At 39.9% G+C, this 17,891-nt stretch overlaps 1 pseudogene; it reads left to right on the plus strand.

Annotated features, from left to right (window-relative positions):
* Positions 1-32: 32 nt before the first annotated feature.
* LOC125412278 (NADH dehydrogenase [ubiquinone] 1 alpha subcomplex subunit 2 pseudogene) lies at positions 33-313 on the plus strand (annotated as a pseudogene).
* The last annotated feature ends 17,578 nt before the right edge of the window (positions 314-17,891 follow it).

Below are 17,891 nucleotides of genomic sequence, written 5' to 3' on the forward strand. Positions count from 1 at the left end.
AAGAAGCGCTTAAGATTTAGAGAGGAGTAAAGATGGCAGCTGCTGCCTCTAGTCGAGTGATCGGTAAGAAGCTGGGGCTACGTGAAATTCACATCGGCTTAATGCCAGCGTTCACCGGGCAGCTAGAGTGTGAGGGATTGCATCCAGCAAGGTTATGTGGCGCTGAAGAAGGCGTACCCTGGCCTGCCCATTCCAACCTGCTAATGTTTGGAGGTACAGCTCAAGCTCTGGGCCTGCCACGCTTTTGGCCAGCAACCTGAGTGCTGATGAGGTAACCAGAGCCCTGGAGAATGTGCTAAGTGGCAAAGCTTGAAGCGTCTCCAATGAGGACTGTGAGCAAGAGCACCAGAATCTGCACTCTACCGAACTGAATACAATGTGGGGAAAAGGGCTCTTCTGTTCCTTATAAAGCGTGTGCTGTACAAAAAGGAAAAAAGAAAAAAAAAAGATTTAGAGAGGAGCAGGGCAGGGGTGGCGCGTGCCTTTAATCCCAAACACTCCGAAGGCGGAAGCAGACAGATCTCAGCCTGGTCTACAAAGCTAGTTCCAGAACAACCACAGTTGTTCCGCAGTGAAACCTTGTGTAACAGGGTTTGACTCGAAAGACAAAACAAAACAAAAACAGAAAGATTAAAGAGAGGCTGGAGAATGGCCCAGCAGTCACTTAAGCAGTGCTTGCTGCTGTTGTAGAGGACACAGGTTCTGCTCCCAGCATCCACTTGGCAGCTCACAACTATCTATATATAGGTCCAGTTCCAGGGAATTCAACGCCATCTTTTGACCTCTGGGGGTGGGGGCGCCAGGCACATATACAATGCACAGACAATACATGCGAATGCCTGGTTCTGCATCTTTTCTGACTTTCTTACTTTAGACAAGCGTTTGCCTCTCTGTTAAAGTATACATATGAAGTGTCTCCACAAAGGCTTATGTACCGACGATTTTGTCCCTATCTGATAGTGCTATTGAGAAGTGTTTGGGACATGAGGACTGTACTGGTTAATTTTCTGTGTTTTGTTCTTGGTTTTTATTTTGTCTTTTGGGAAAGGGGAACACAACTGAGGAATGTACCTCCATCAGATTGGCCCCAAAGCAAGTCTATGGGACATTTTCTTGATTAATGATTGATCTGGGAGGGTCCTATTGTGGGCTGTGTCGCTGCTGGGCAGGAAGTCATAGGTTATATAAAAAGTAGGCTGAGCAAGTTATGGAGAGCAAACCAGCAAGTAACATTCCTCCATGGCTTCTGCTTCAGTTCTGGTTGTGGCTTCCCTCATTCATAGACCCATCTGGACATGTGAGCCAAATAAAGCCTTTTGTGCCCCCAGTTGCTTTTGCTCAGCATTTTATCACAGCAATAGAAAGCAGAGTAAGACAAGGACAGTAACTTCACAATGGACTTATCCATCGGTGAGTTCTTACCGGGTGAGCTGTGAGGAGATGGGAGCTCGTTAGAGGAAGTAGGTTTCTAGGGAAGTGTGCTTGAAGACCATAACACTTCCTGACCTCCTCTCACTTTCTCTCTGCCTCTGGCTGTGAAGAGGTGAGCAGCTTTTTTTCCACCACATACTTCCCACCATGATGCTCTGTCTCATCACCAGTTGATATCAAAGGGGCCAATTGACAAAGGACTGAAACCTCTAAAACTGAGCCACAAGTCTCTCCTCCCTTCCGTTGCTCCCTCTTATTATTTCATCACAGTGACAGTGTTGCATGAATACTAAAAACCCAGAGACAAATATTGGGGCTCAAGCTGAAGATCAGAAAAGCAAAGTGGCCACCCACTGGCTCTTACCTCTACCTCAGACCGAAATGGGCGATCCTGCCTCCACTAATCCTCAGAGACTGAGCCTTAGACCTGTCTCCTCGTGTCTTATATTCCCCTCTAATGCCAGAATTAAAGGCATGCACCACCACCGCCCAGCCTCTATGGCTAACTAGTGTGGCTGCTGGGATTAAAGGTGTGTGCCACCACTCCCTGGCCTGTATGACTGTTAGGTTAGCTGCTTTGCCCTCTGGTCTTCAGGCAACAAATTTGTATTATTAAAACACAAACAATATACCACTATATGACAAATTACTTTCTAATGCTGAAAATTACTTCTAAGAAGTAGGGTCATTGCTGTGACCTTTCCTGACAGTGTGATTCAGATGCCTTTGGACTGATTTGTGGGAAGAATTTGGAAATGCTTAGAGATGTTTACAATACTGGAAAGTGAAGCTTACTGAGTGATTCTGGTGTGATCTTAGGAGACCTAAATGCTCATCAGATGTAGGCAATGAGGTTTTGAGTGGAAAATGAGCATTCTATTAGGAGCAGGTATAGGGACTAACCATGTTACATTCTAGCCAAGAAATGGTCCACATTTGGCTCATTCTCTGAGAATTTGTGGGACATTGAGTTTAAAGCTGTGAACTACTTCACTGGTAAAGAAAACTCAGGGCAGTATAGTGTTCAGGATTTGGCATGGTTATTACTTACTTATTTCAGGCAGACTTACAGCAGGAATAAGGAACAAAAAGCAGAATTGGTGGATTTGAAACCTTGCAGTTTGACTGAAAGGACACCCATGAAAAGTTAGGCCAGGGAAGGAAGAGGTTTCAGAGACCAGCAACACTGAAACAGGTCACCACTTTGTACAAACAATAAGAAACATACTTTGGAGCCATCTTAAGAGTTGCTTGGGCCTCATTCATCATAGGCTAAAGATTATAAATGTGTAAACTCACTTGAAGGACACAGTTTTGAGAAGAACACTCTGGAGCACTCTCCTCACATGGGAAAGCCTAACATGTTTCCCCAGAGCCAGCTGTGTAGGCGCTTAAAGGCCATAGCAACCTTGGTACAAGGGAGTCCATCTACCATTTGATTTAGCAGCAGACCTTGGTATCATCTACAAGATGTAGATTGTACAGGCGTACAGAACCTGAGAGCTGGGGATTTCGGAGGCTGCCACCAAGAGTCCAGAGACAGGTCTAGCATGCCAGGCAGTATGTGGCATGATTAGAATGCCTTGTGGGCAGCACTTGAGATAGAGATGCATGAATCTATGAGGGTAAAATTGAAGCTGAATGGAGATCCGAAGAAATCTGAGACGCCAAGATTATGGGATGTTTATCAAGGAAAGCCACAGGCAGCAAAGAACGTCAGCCCAAGAGAGAAACCGTGTGAAAGACAAGACCTCAGTGGTGGGGCTGTCCAAACCCTTGGGGGCTTACATCACACTACCATGTGACTCATGTGAAATGGGTCTGCAAGATCTAATGTTTGGTTTTAGTCTTACTTCATCTGATTCTTCCTTGGTAATCTCCTATGCATTCCCATTGAAATGGTTTTTATCCTAGGTCTGTTCCACTATTGTGTACATACGTAATGTTTTGCTTTGTTTTTACAAAGGATAGCATCTAAAACTTTGCCTTTGGTCTCAGAGGAGACTTTGAATTTGAAATTCGAGAAACACTGGACCCAGACACTCTTGGAGATGAGTTTGCATAATGCAAAATTTAGTTTGCATTATGGAAGAGGAAGATGGTGAGAGTCAGGGTCCAAGAGTAGAATGCCACTGTTTAGATATGATGCTTCCCCTCCCTCCAAGCCCTGTCATCCTGTACCTAGACTCCAGTGTTGAAGGACTGGTCTCCAGGAGGTGGGACTATGGGAAGTGTCTGGATGGGTTCCTGTTAGAGGGTAGAGCCTAGCTGAAGGAGGCATGTCTCCGAGATGTGCGTTTGAAGAACACCATGCCCATGATTGCCTCTTTTTTCTCTACTTCCTGATTCAATAAGGTGAATAGCTTTGTTCTGTCATATGCTCCCCACCATAGTTTTGTCTGCTCTGAATAAAGGGCAGTAAGGGAAGAAACTCTTCTAAGTATATAAGCGTAGGAACTACAAAACAGTAATAAAACCAACTAAAGATAGATACAGCTTTTTTTAAAGATTTATCTTTATGACATATATGAGTATTTTTGCCTGCATGTCTATCTGTGTATGTATGAATGTATATACATAAGTATGGATGTATGAATGTATAACATATGCATACTTGGTACCCACAAAAGCCAGAAGAGGGCATTGGATTCTTGGAACTGGAGTTACAGACAGTTGTGAGCCACTATGTGGGTGCTAAGAACTGAAGCCAGGTCCTCTGCAAGAGCAGCCAGTGTTCTCAATGCTGAGCCCTCTTACTGACACCATCTACCAATAATTTAAAAGTACACCAGTGAGGAAACTCTGTAATCTTCCCAGATACTCTTTTGGTTTAAGTTTTAGACAATTGTGCAGTGCATTGTGAACTGTAATACTATATACATAAACTTCCAATTATCCCCTTTTATTATTTAGACAATATATTCTACATAGAAGTAATTGAGTCAGGCTTCAACACAATCATACCAAGCTGCACATTTGTTTTGAGTAAGTTCATAATGGTTCAGGATTGTCTGCATTCATTACAGACACTCTAATCCCCTGTCTCTAATGACTATGGGGCCATATATTTCCACATTTGAATAGTAAACTTGATACAAATAGTGACAATAGACATAATGAAGAAGAAATAGAACTTCGGTTGCTTTAATTCTACCATTTCTATAAACACATAAAATTATTTGTGTTTAAAATTTAAAATTTAAGACAGGGCTGGGATGTAGCTCAGTGGTAGCATACTTGTTTAGTAGACAAGATGCACTGGGTTTGATCTGCAGCTCTGCAAGTAAGTAAGAGGACAAAATCAAACACAGAGCTGTTTCTGGGGGTCTTCTGTTTTCTCTTGCATGGAGATTGCAGATGCATGCCGCCACACCCAGCTGTGTGTGGGTTCGGGATATTTGAGCTCAGACCTCACACTTGCTTAGAAAGTGTTTTACCTATTGAGCCATCTTCCTGACACAACAATTTAAAGTTTTTAAAAGAAACATTAACATTCACCTCTGGGATTAGGGTCATAATTCAGTAATAGAGCACAATCTTGACTGACATGTATTAAACCCTTGAATCTGATACCAAGCAACACAAAGACACACACACACTGAGGAGCTAGAGGGGCTGGACAGTTTGTGGTCAGTAGTATGGCACAGTGAATAAAGGTACTTGTTTCCAAGCCTAATGACCTGAGTTTGATCCCAAGGACCTACATGGTGGAAAAAGAAAGCCAATTTCCACAAGTTGTCCTCTGACTTCCAAAAATGTGCCATGATACTGTGTGTGTGTGTGTGTGCATGCGCGTGCGCGCACACACACACACACATGCATACACAAAATGAATAAAAATGAAAAATAAAAATGAAGGATTAATCATATGCTGCTTATAAGAATCTAATTTCACCAGTAAGCACACACATAAACTGAAGTGGAAGATGAAAAAAGGTATTTCATTACAAATGGAAACCAGTGATCAGAAATATTACAATTACATCATATAAAATAGGCAAAGTGAAAAACTGTGAAAATAGACAAAGGAGATCATTATATACTGGTAAAAGAATCTATTCAGCATTGAATATAGAATATAAGTCAATACCAGAACAAATATATAAAGAAAATACTATCACATCAAAAAGCAGAAATAGATACACATATGATGACTGCAACTTCAGTGCTCTACTTGGAATAACGAGCAACTCATCCCGATAAGAAAATTAACAGGGAGCCATTGAAATCAAATGGCACTCCAAACTAAAGGCCTAATAGACATGTGTAGAACAGGCTCATCCAACAGCTTCAGAAAACACAACCTTATCGACTAGCTGAGCCTTCTTCATAACAAACTGTATGTTGGGCAGTAAAACCAGTCTCAATAAATGGTACCAAATCAGACCATACCATGCACCTTCTCTGACTAGCGGCAAAAATAAGGGCAATTAGAATAAGAAAATAAAAATTATACAAAAGCATAAATATTAAACAAAAAGCATCTGAGCAAACAATGCAACAAGAAAGATATTTAAAGGAAAGTAAAACTTCCATTGAACAAATGAAATTGAAAACAACCATTATGGTTTCAGTGGGGAAATGCCCACCACCACCACCAGGCTCATAAATTTTAACATTTGGTTCTCAGCAAGTGGTGCTGTTAAGGAAGCTTATAGAACCTTTAGGAGGTGAGACCTATCTGGAGGAAGTAGGGGGTTGATCCTGGGAACCCCTTGGTAGAAGAGAAGAATGGCCTTCAGCATATATGTCCTCTGTCTCTCACACAATGCTGAATAAAGTACATGCCTGTGCTTATGAATATATATATATATATATATATATATATATATATATAGAGAGAGAGAGAGAGAGAGAGAGAGAGAGAGAGAGAGAGCCAAGTATGGTGGCTATTAGCTATTCTTAATTGTCCACTTGACACATCTGGAAAGAGGGATCCTCAGCTGAGGAACTGCCTCAATCATATTGTTCTATAGGCATGTCTGTGGAATGTTTTCCTGATTGCTAATTGATGGAGGTGAGCCTAGCCTACCACCTCTTGAGCAGGTGGTCCTGGCTTATAGAGGGAAGCTATCGGAGCAAAAGCAGGAAGCAAGTCAGTAGGCAACATTCCTCCATAGTCTCTCTATAATCAGCTAATCCTACCTGGTCTTCTTCTGTATCAGGGAACTCCAGGTTCCGGCTTGAGCTCCTGCCTTGGCTTCCCTGAATGATGGACTCTAACCTGGAAGACATGATAAATCCAAATCTTTTTAAGTTGTTTTTGGTCCAGGTTTTATCCAGCAACAGGGAAGCAAAGTAATACAATGAAAGCTCTCATAACCTCAGCACTTGGGGAGAGCAGAATGACCAGTCAGGAGTTTAAAGACAGTTTATATAGAGAGTTTGAAGATAGCCTGGGCTACTTTCAGTAAATTCCTATCTCAAAAAGCAAATAACAAATAGTCTGTCCCCCACTGTGAAATATTCCTCTTGTACATTGTAAAGATTTGTCACTTGAATTGGTTTAATAAAACACTTATTTGTCAGTAGCCAGACAGAAAATATAGGCAGGGAAACCAAACTAAGAATGATGGGAAGGAGAAGGAGTCAGGAGTCACCAGTCAGACACAGAGGAAGCAGGAGATGAGAATTCCATGCTAACAAAGGTACAACCACATAGCAGAGTGTAAATAAGGAATATGGGCTAACTTAAAATATAAGGGCTAGTTAGTAATAAACCTGATCTATTGACCAAGTATTTATAATTTATATTAAGCCTCTGTGTGGTAATTTGGGAAGCAGCTGCTGGGTCTTTGGGAACAGGCAGTCGGGATGAGTAATGCCTGTTTACATAGGACACCCGATGTGGACCAAAATCTTCACATCAAATCTGACAAAGCTTATGAAGGGATTCTACACACACAAGAGCAGAGTCAGGCACAGCTTCTTCATAGCTGCATTTTCTCAGGTGGGCTCCTTTAAGAGGCAGTTTCCTGGCTCAGAGTTGGAAAGGTAAACATGACTTCCAGAGCTGGTGGTAAATGTACCTCTGCCATAAGACTAGTCTCTCAAGAAACCAAGGAATAGGGTGAGGCCAGCCTCCAAAGTCACTGCTTTGGTCCTAGCCCTATCTCTTAGCAGTTTAAAGATTCATGTGATCAGCAAAAGGTACAGATATGCAGTAAAACAGATCCAGACAAAAAAATCTAAACATGTTACAGTGTGTTTAAAAACACATATATAGGCTTAGGAAAGGAAAGAAAAGCTATAGAGAAAGTTCTTAAAAAAGAAATGGAGTAATAAAAAATAATAACCCATGTGAAGATGAAAAATACACAGAGTCTGGATTATGTTCTGTTTAGAATTTTTTGTCTGTTAATGAACAAATAACTGCTGAGAGACATTTAATTATGAAAGGTGCTAGATTAAATCAATTTATATATATTTAAAATATCTTGACTTTAAAATTTAAGTCAAAAGATATGCTACTTTGGGAAAGAGTTTCTGCTTTTGTTTTCACAGGAAATGAGAAATTGTGGATTCATTCCAGGTTAAAAAAAATCAGGGTTTATCAAGGAAGACCCCCTGAAAAATCTCTGATAAGAAAGGGTGACCCAGATTATCCAATGTTTTACAGTGCATATGTTGCAGTTTCCTCTGAGTTCTGCATCAAGAAAAGCTTCAAGGCTGTTTGATCCAGCATCACAGACTACTCTAGCCAAGACTTAACCATTATCCTACATTTTCTAAGGATCTCACAAAGATTACCAGACCCCCAATCAACAGGAAGTAGTCTAGTAAAATATACCCACATTCCCCAAAAATGAATTATGTGTATTTGTCTTTGTTTAGGGAGTTGGTTACAAATTGTTATTGGTTGTAGTAAAAAAAAAGAGCTAAACAAAAGAGTTAAATTCAGTGATTTCTTTCTATAAGAAAAAAAGGGGAATATCATATAGAAATGATGGGGTGGAAGGGTAGATTATTGAATCTACTTTAAACCAAAAAGCAAATGTCAATCTCAAAATATTTTACATTATGGATTTTAGTTTATTGATACAAATTTAAAGTTAATTTTGTTATACTATATGTGTATTTCTACCCTTGGTTAAGGTATTTTGTTTATGCAGCTCATTTAAAAATATAATGTATAATTAAGAAGTACAGATTAATAGTCTTCTATAATAGCAAATTTATAGTCATGTTAGGTATGTTTTCAAGGTCATACACAGATATATTTAGGTAGACGGTCTTGAAACACTTTGAAGACCTGCAGAATTTGGCATTTTATATGTTTAATAATCTAAGAATTTTCATGGCAGTGAGACATGTCTGCTCCTAGCAGCACCAATCTACTTCAGAGAAGATAATGGGCATTGAAGAAACTCCATATGGAGTTTGCTTTCTTTATGACAGACAGTAAATGGATCAGCAGAACACAAAAGAAAGTGACTACCAAGTTTTGCCAAGACAAGGTAGGACAGTCCTTTAAAATTTTCTGCTTCTGAGAAAAGCGTGTCAGCTATACTAGGCCTATGGGCCAAAGATGAATGCCCCAACATTACAGAGGAATTTTTGGTGACTGGCCAAGCAGTAAAATGTCTCTGTCATTAGGTAACATTTCACCCTTCTGGTGTATTTGCTGGAGTTGAAGATTAGATAGTTACAGCTTTCTTTAGTTATGATAAACAATAAATGAGGTACAAAACTTTTGACTCACAAAGATAGATAATAGACTATTTTTTCTAATTTTGCCAAATACAAATAGACTAGATATTGTAACTGTAATTCTTACTCAATAACTGTCTTTGCTATATATAATCTTACTATGTTAAAATTAAAACCTTCTTTTTTAACTAGACAAAAAGGGGAAATGCTATGGAATAATCCTCTTATACACTGTAAAAATTTGTCACTCTAATTGGTTTAATAAAACACTAATTGATCAGTAGCCAGGCAGAAATCAAGCATGATCAAGGATGATGGGAAGGAGAAGGGCAAAGTCAGAAACCACCAGCCAGTGCAGAGGGAACAGGAGATGAACGTGCCATGCTAATAAAGATACCGTTCCATAGCAGAGTGTAAATAAGGAATATGAATTAACTTAAAATATAAGAGCTAGTTAGTAACAAGACTGATCTATTGGCCAAGCATTTATAATTCATATTAAGGCTCAGTGTGGTAATTTAGGAAGCAACTGCTGGGTATTTGGGATCAGGCAGTTAAGACGAGTAACACACATCTACAACCCCCAAAATAGAAAGAAACTGTAATGATATATGTGTGAAAATTAAAACATTGCAATGGAGTCCATTATTTTATATGCAAAGTAACATAATTTTTAACAGATTATAAAAAGACTACAGCAGTACAGTAACCAAAACAGCATGTTAGTAGCATAAATATAGACACACAATAGAACAGCATAAAGAACATCAAAACGATGGGACTAGAGAGATGGCACAGATATTAAGAGCACATAGTTTTCTTGTAGAGGACTGAGGTTAGTGCTCAGCAATCGTGTCAGGTGGCTCACAACTATTGTGATTCCAGCTCCAGGGAATCCAATGCCCTCTTCTGGCCTCTAAGGGTACCTGTAATCAATCTCTCTCTCTCTCTCTCTCTCTCTCTCTCTCTCTCTCTCTCTCTCTCTTTTCCTCTCTCTCTCTCTCTCTCTCTTTCTCTCTTTTCCTCTCTCTCTCTCTCTCACACACATGCAAGTGCACACATGCACGCACACACACTTGCACAACTTAAAAATAAAATATTAAAAAGAAAGACATAGCAATCAACATACTTCCAGCCCTGATAACTGACAAAGATGCCAAGGACACACATTAAAGAAAAGACAGTCTTCTCAATAAACAGTGCTGGGGAAAGCGGGCATGTGTGTGCAGCTGCAGAGAAATAAACTTCTTATCATATATAAAAGTCATTTCAAAATGGATCAAAACCTAAATATATGACCAGACAATGTGAAGTTACTTTAAGAAGACAGAGGAAACACACGCATGCACATATGTCTGTCTGATCTGAGGATTTGTGTATGTGACACTCAAATTACAGGCATCAAAAATAAAAATGGACAAGTAGGATTCTATCAAAGCAATAAGCTTCTCGACAGCAAAGGACACAGTCAGGGGAGTGCAGAGACAACCGACAGAAACATGATAGCCACCAATCCAATGATGGATTGATATCCAGAATATGTAAGAAACTAAAAATGTCTCCACATCAGAAAAGCAGCCTGAAAAATGAGCAAGGTGAACAAAGACTCCTGAAAGGATATGCGAGTAGCTGATGAGTGTACGAAACAATGATCAATTTCTGTAGCCATCAAAAATAATTTACAAGGGATTACAGAAATTAAGTACCAAGGAAATAAAGCTGCCAGTCAACAAATGGGCAAATGAAGTGAAAGTTTTCAAAAAAAAAGAAAAAGACACACAAATGGCCAATAATTATGCTTTTTAAAAAATCTAGTATCCCTAGTCATCAGGCAAATGCAAATTAAAACTATTTTGTGTGATACACCTCACCCCAGCCAAAAGGATTGGCATCAACTATCTGACAACAAGGCCAGGCAGTGGTGGCGCACTCCTTTCATCTCAGAACTTGGGAAGAAGAGACAGACAGGCGGATCTCTGTGTTCTAGACCCACCTGTTCTAAAGAGAGAGTTTCAGGACAGACAGAGATACACAAAGAAGCCCTATCTGGACAAACAGAAACAAGCAAGCAAATAAAAAAATCTGGCAACAAATATTAGGGGAGATGTAGTGAGAAGAACCTTTATCCAGTGCTGGTAGGAATACAAACTAATACAGCCATTATGGAAATTATTTGGAAATTCCTCAAAAAAAATTAAAATGGTACTACTATATGACCCAGCCATGTCACTCTTATACCCAGAGAATTCCATAGCCTGCCGTAGAGATGCTTGCACCCCCTTGTTTACCACTCTCTTACGCATGGAAATGGAACCAACCTAGTTGTTCATCGGTTCATGGATGGTGAAAGCCTGGTACATGAATAAAATGGAGCACTATTCAGCCCCAAAGAAAAATAAAATCACAAAACTTTCAGGAAAATAGATGAACTTAGAATGTATAATATTAAGTGAGGTCAAACAATCAGGAAGAAAAAAACCTCATGTTTTCCCTCATACATGGATCCTAGCCTCTGATACATGTGTATGTATGTATTTATGTGTGTATATGTGTATATATATATATTTATATTTATACACACACAAATGTACATGTGGATACAGTATGATATGTAGAAATAAGAAAAAGAAAGGGTAAATATTAGGTGATGAGGAAGGACTGAGTGCAGTTGGTGGACACCTGAGTCATAAAAGAGGGTATAAATCTAAGTATTTTTCTGGTTTTAACTGTAATGGATTGCTCATGATTTGATAGTGGGTAAGTGTAAATAAATATATTTGATAGTGAATTTGTAAAATTTAATGTGAAGCTCCACGACTTCACAATGGCTATATTAACTGTACACAAGTTCACTGAGATGTATAGACTTTGGGTCTGGCTAATCTTATTGCATAATTATTTGCAAGATTTTTTGTTTGTTGGTTGGTTCTATTGATTTTTTGTAAGAAGTGTATTTAATCAGCAACATTGCAATGTGTTCCCAACAGTGTCCTACCTCCCAGGTATATGAAGGCAAGGAGCACACGAATGGGTGACTTGAGGGCTCATACGTACTAGTTCCATTGCCTGGCCTCCTGCTCTGGTGAGGACCATGGGCCCCAGGTTGCACACTGCTGGCTGCTGTTGAGGGTCACAGAGATGCCAGGCTTTGTACTGCTCCGCAGCTAAGTGTAAACCTGTTGGGTAAATGGGAGTAAGCATGTCAAGTGGGTATGGGTACAGCACCGTGAGAGATGGCTGATCCGGGGCCTGGCCAGACTCCAGTAAATAGGTCCTGTTGCCATGGTACTACATGTACAGTTGAAGGATTAAGAGGGAGTTGGGAAGTTTTATGACAAAGTTTTAACAAATAAAAAGTTCAAGTCAAAGCCACAGTGTGATATTATATCCCCATATTTAGAGTGATTATTCACAAAATGTAGTGTTACCAAGTAAAGGAAGCCCCAATACTGTTTTCAGGAGTATAAGTAAGTATAAGTAAGCCATTATGGAGGCTCCTCAGAAAACCTGAAAAACAGCCAGTTGTTAAATGCCTTTAATCCTAGCACTTGGGAGATAGAGCCAGGCAGATCTCTGAGTTAGACGTCAGTCTGGTCTACAGTATGAGTTCCAGGACCTGTCTCAAAACCAAAAACACTGAACATAGATCTACCTGTGTGATGATAATGTTACAGTCCCACTGCTGGCTTCACATTCAAGGGAAATAAAACCATGTCTACTTTAGTACTATTCATCGATTTCCATCGATGGATTTATAGATCAGGACAACAGTAGATATTATGTGCATAACGAAATAGTCTGCCACAGAAACAAAAGTAATTCTGTTGTTTGTGGGAATCTGATGAAACAAGAAGTGTGTTAAATGAAAGAAGCTTCCCCTACAGCAAGACAAACACTTTGTTTCCTGATATGTTCATCCCAGAAGTTAATAACTCAGAAGCAGAGAGTAGAAGAGTGTGCACTTAAATCTAGGAATGGTGGGGAGTATGAAAAAGGTTGGATTATGTGTATCAAAATAAAATTAGGAGTAACTATACTTTATATTCTATAACACAATAAAGTAAAATTAAATGTGGTCTACAATAATTTACTACACATTTCAAAGTAACTAGAAGAGTTTGAAATTTGGCATTGCATAGGAATGAACATTTGAGGAAGAGGAAATGCTTACTATTTAGATTTGATTCTTACATAATGTTTTCATGTTTGGGATTATCATAATATAACTCTTAAATATGAATGTTGTAGATCAATTAGATATTTTAAAACAGATAGCTAAGAACTTCTGATTTAATTAGATCAAGAAACTATCCAAAAGTAAAGACAAGAATTTCTTGGTTTGGAGAGATGGTTCAGTCAATGAAGCTTGTCACTTGTCAGCATCAGGACTTGAATTCAGTTCCCATAACCAACACATCTGAAAATACTGGACATGGTAGTGAGTGGTCATAATCCTGGTGATGGGGAGGTAGAGACAGGAGGATCCCTTGGGTTTTGCTGGCCAGTCAGTCTAGCCTAGTTGATGGGCTTCAAGCCTAGGAGTGACTTCTCTCAAAGGATCCTTAGGGGTTCCTAAGGATGACACAAGGGGGTGTCCTGCAGCCTCAACACACAGGTGCACATATGAGCACACACACACACACACACACACACACACATTTACAAAAAGGACTCTTGTTTGCTCTAGACAAAGTCTCACTATGTTGGTTAGGTTGGTCTTGAAGTCTCATGTTCAAGTGATCCCTCTCCCTCAGCCTCCTGAGTAGCTGGGTCTGTGGCTGTCTACCATTGTGCTCTGAAAATATACTTTAATACTTTCTAATTTTTTTCTAGACATCGTTGAACTTATGACTTTTTCCCATTTTATTCTCACTCATTCTCCAATTTGTACATTTAACGAAACTGTAAGTTTTCTCATCTCTCTAAATAGACTATAAGTTCCATAAGAAAAATTAATGTAATCAAAAGGCAGTAAATAGGGTGATAAAAATTTACATCATATCCTAACTAGACAAGAAACTGAATTTGTTTTTGAGAAGAAAAAATAACAAGCACTGAAATGTAGCATGAATTCTAATTGGTCTGAATAAATAAAACCCAGAGTCAGGTATTAGAGGATGAAAGGTGAAGGATCAGAGAAGCAGTGCAGCTAGTCACTAGAGAGACCTTTTACCTCTGCCAATGCTCAAACCAATGGGGGCGATTCTGTCCTCAGTCTGTCTCCACAGATTGCATCCTCAGACTGCCGCTCTCTCCACCAATCCTCAGACTTCACTGAGTTCCTGTCTTCTGCCTAATATTCATCTCTCTACCCAGTCATACCAGTCCTGTCTCCACCTCCCTAGTGCTGGGATTAAAGGTGTGGAATCCCAAGTGCTGAGATCACCTTTGTGTGAGCTCTGTTTTTCTTTTAGACAGATTCAACCTTGTATAGCCCAGGGTGGCCTTGAACTAACAGAGACTCCTCTGCCTCTGTTTCCTGAGTCCTGGGATTGAAGGTGCCACCACTCTCTGGCCTCGAGTGGCTTAGTTCTGCACTCTGATATTCAGGTAAGCTTTATTTGTTAAAACACAAACAAAATATCACTACACTGAAATGTATTGACTCCAAATGTACTGTTCATATTCTTAGATAGCACCACGCTTGACATAGTAATTACTACAAAGGTTTCCCATCTCTGTTGTCCTGGGTACCCACACCATGTATTTACAACCTATCTTTGACTTCAGTCACATCTCTGACTTATCTTGCATTGTCTGGGTCCTTCTCAGATAAACCTGTATGCTTACCATGGATTCCTCTAGATGCCTTGAGAGTGTGCTCATTCCATACAGCAATTACAGTTGAGAGTCAAGGAGGAAAGAAGCGAGAGGAGGAGAAGTCAGGTGGTGCGGGAGAATTATCTGTATTCTGCCAATCATGTATTTTAATAAAACGCTGATTGGCCAGGCAGGAAGTATAGGTGGGTCAACCAGACAGGAAGCAGAGGTGGGGCGATGAGAACAGGAGAATTCTGGGAAGCAGGAACCTCCCTCCCGCCATTCCTGCCCAGACCACCGAACAGGCAACATTTGAGCTGCCACGCTGAGAAAGGTATTGAGCCATGTGGCTAATGTAGATAAGGATAATGGGGTAACATAAGTTACAAGGACTAATAAGAAGCCTGACCTAATGGGCCAATCAGCTTTATAACTTATAGAGATCTCTGTGTGATTGATTTTCTTTGGGACTTGCCGGCTGTGGGGTACTAGGTGGGACAGAAATCCCAACAAGCCAGCCCCCTCATGTTACAGTCAAGGACTTCAAGAAACTAAAAGTGTGAAGGAATGGAAAGGTTTCTAACAGTGGCAAAGTGAAAACATTAGACAATGTGGTATAAACTCGGGATGCCCCTAAGGGCCCATTGGAGATCAGGGATCCTAAATTAAAAGTGAAAAGCAGCAATGGGGTTATGTGCTCCTCAGCCACATTTTCTGTTTCATGAGAACTGGATGTAACTAATTTTGCCATAGGAGCATGTCAAAGCTAGAGAAAAGGAAAGGGGTTCCTGTGGTAGTCAGGAAATTCTTGACCATTGGGCATCGAGTTTAAATTAGCTAAGGACTGCACAGAGTCATCACTAACTCAATGGAAGACAAGTAGAACATCTTTGTACAGGCTTTTTCTTTTTGGTCACCAATCAGTTCTCAAATCATGACAGAGAGACTTATTAATAGTTTTGAGGAGTCAGTGACCTCTGCCAGGGCAGGCCTAAGCCAGTAACCTCAGCCAGAGCAGGCCCAGGGAAGTGACCATGGAGGGAGCAGGCCCATACCAGAGACTTCTGTGGGACTGAGCCCAAACCAGGGATCTCTGTGGGAGCATGCCCAAGCCAGGGACCTCTGTGGGAACAGGCCTGAGTCAGTGACCTCAAGTGGAGCAGGCCCTAGGCAATAACCTCCACGGGAGCAGGTATAAGAGAACCACCACTGAGGGAGCAGCCCAAGTCAGAGACATCTGTGGACCTGGTAATAATCAGCAACCTCCAAGGGAGTAGGCCCTAGACAGTGACCTCCTCCAGAGCAGGCCTGAGTCAGTATCCTCTGTGGGAGCAAGGCCAAACAACCCCTGGGATTGCAGAGTAACACTTGGGAGCACTGAGTGACCTCCAGGAACACCAAGTAACCTCTGGGGTGACTGGAACTGTGACCCTGACTGCACCACGAAGAATAACCATCTGAGTCTTTGATCCACTGGCACCTGGAAGATTGATCACCAGAGGCAGCCCCAGCTACACCAGTCAGAGGAAAAGATGGGTAGACAAGGTAAGAACATACTCAATACCAGAAAGAGCAACATGACACCAACAAAAACTAGTGGCCCTACAACAACAAAACGTGAACATCCATATATAGATGAAGCAAAAGAAAGTGACCTAAAAATAACTTTAGGAGAATATTTGAGGCCCTTAAAGAGAAAATGAAAAATTCTCTCAAAAAATGGAGGAAAAGACAAACAAAACATTGGAAGAAATCAACAAATCCCTCAAAGAAAACCAACAAAAAACAATCAAACAGATGAAAGAAACAATTCAAGACTTGAAAACCAAAATAGAGACAATAAAGAAAACACAAACCAAGGGAATTATAGAAACAGAAATTATGAGAAAATGATCAGGAACCACAAATACAAGCATAAACAGCAGAATTCAAGAGATGGACGAGAGAATCTCAAGTGCTAAAGATACAATAGAGGAACTAGAGTCATCAGTTAAAGAAAACATTAAATCTAACAAAAGTTTAATACAAAATATCCAGGAAATGTGGGACACCATAAAAAGACCAAACCTAAGAATAAAGGGGATAGAAGTCCAACTCAAAAGCACAGAAAATATATTCAACAAAATCATAGAAGAAAAATTTCCTAACCTAAAGAAAGATATGCATATGAAGATAAAAGAAGCTTACAGAACACCAAATAGACTGGATTTTTTTTTAAAAAAAGTCCCCTTGCCACATAATAATCAAAACACTAAAAATACAGAATAAAGAAGGAATATTAAGAGCTGCAAAGGAAAATGGCCAAGTAAATATAAAGACAGACCTATCAGAATTACACCTGACTTCTCAATTGAAACAATAAATGCTAGAAGGTCTTGGTCAAGCTTGCAGATATTAAGAGACCACGGATGTCAGCCCAGACTTGTTTATCCAGCAAAACTTTAAATCAACATACATGGACAAAACAAGAGATTCCATAAAAGAATCAGATTTAACAAATATCTATTCGCAAACCCAGCCCTACACAAAATACTAGAAGAAAAAACTCCAACCTAAGGAAGTTGGCTACATCAACAAAAACACAGACAATTGATGATTTCATAGCAGCAAATCCCAAAGAAGGGAAAACACATACAATGACATCACCAACAATGAAAACTAAAATAACAGGAACTAGGAATCACTGGTCATTATAAATGGACTCAATTCACCTATAAAAAAACATAGGCTAACAGGTTGGATACGAAAACAGAATCCATCCTTCTGCATACAAGAAATACACCCTGGGGCTGGAGAGATGGATCAGAGGTTAAGAGCATTGACTGCTTTCCCAGAGGTCCTGAGTTCAATTCTCAGCAACCACATGGTGGCTCACAATCATCTGTAATGAGGTCTGGTACCCTCTTCTGGTGTGCAGGCAAACATGCTATATATATATATATATATATATATATATATATATATATATATATATATAACAAATAAATAAATCTTTTTAAAAAAGAAAGACACCCCAACCTCAAAGAGAGACATCACCTCAGAGTGAAGAG

This window comes from Myodes glareolus, chromosome 3, assembly GCF_982192425.1.
Source record: "Myodes glareolus chromosome 3, mMyoGla1.1, whole genome shotgun sequence".
NCBI lineage: Eukaryota > Metazoa > Chordata > Mammalia > Rodentia > Cricetidae > Myodes > Myodes glareolus.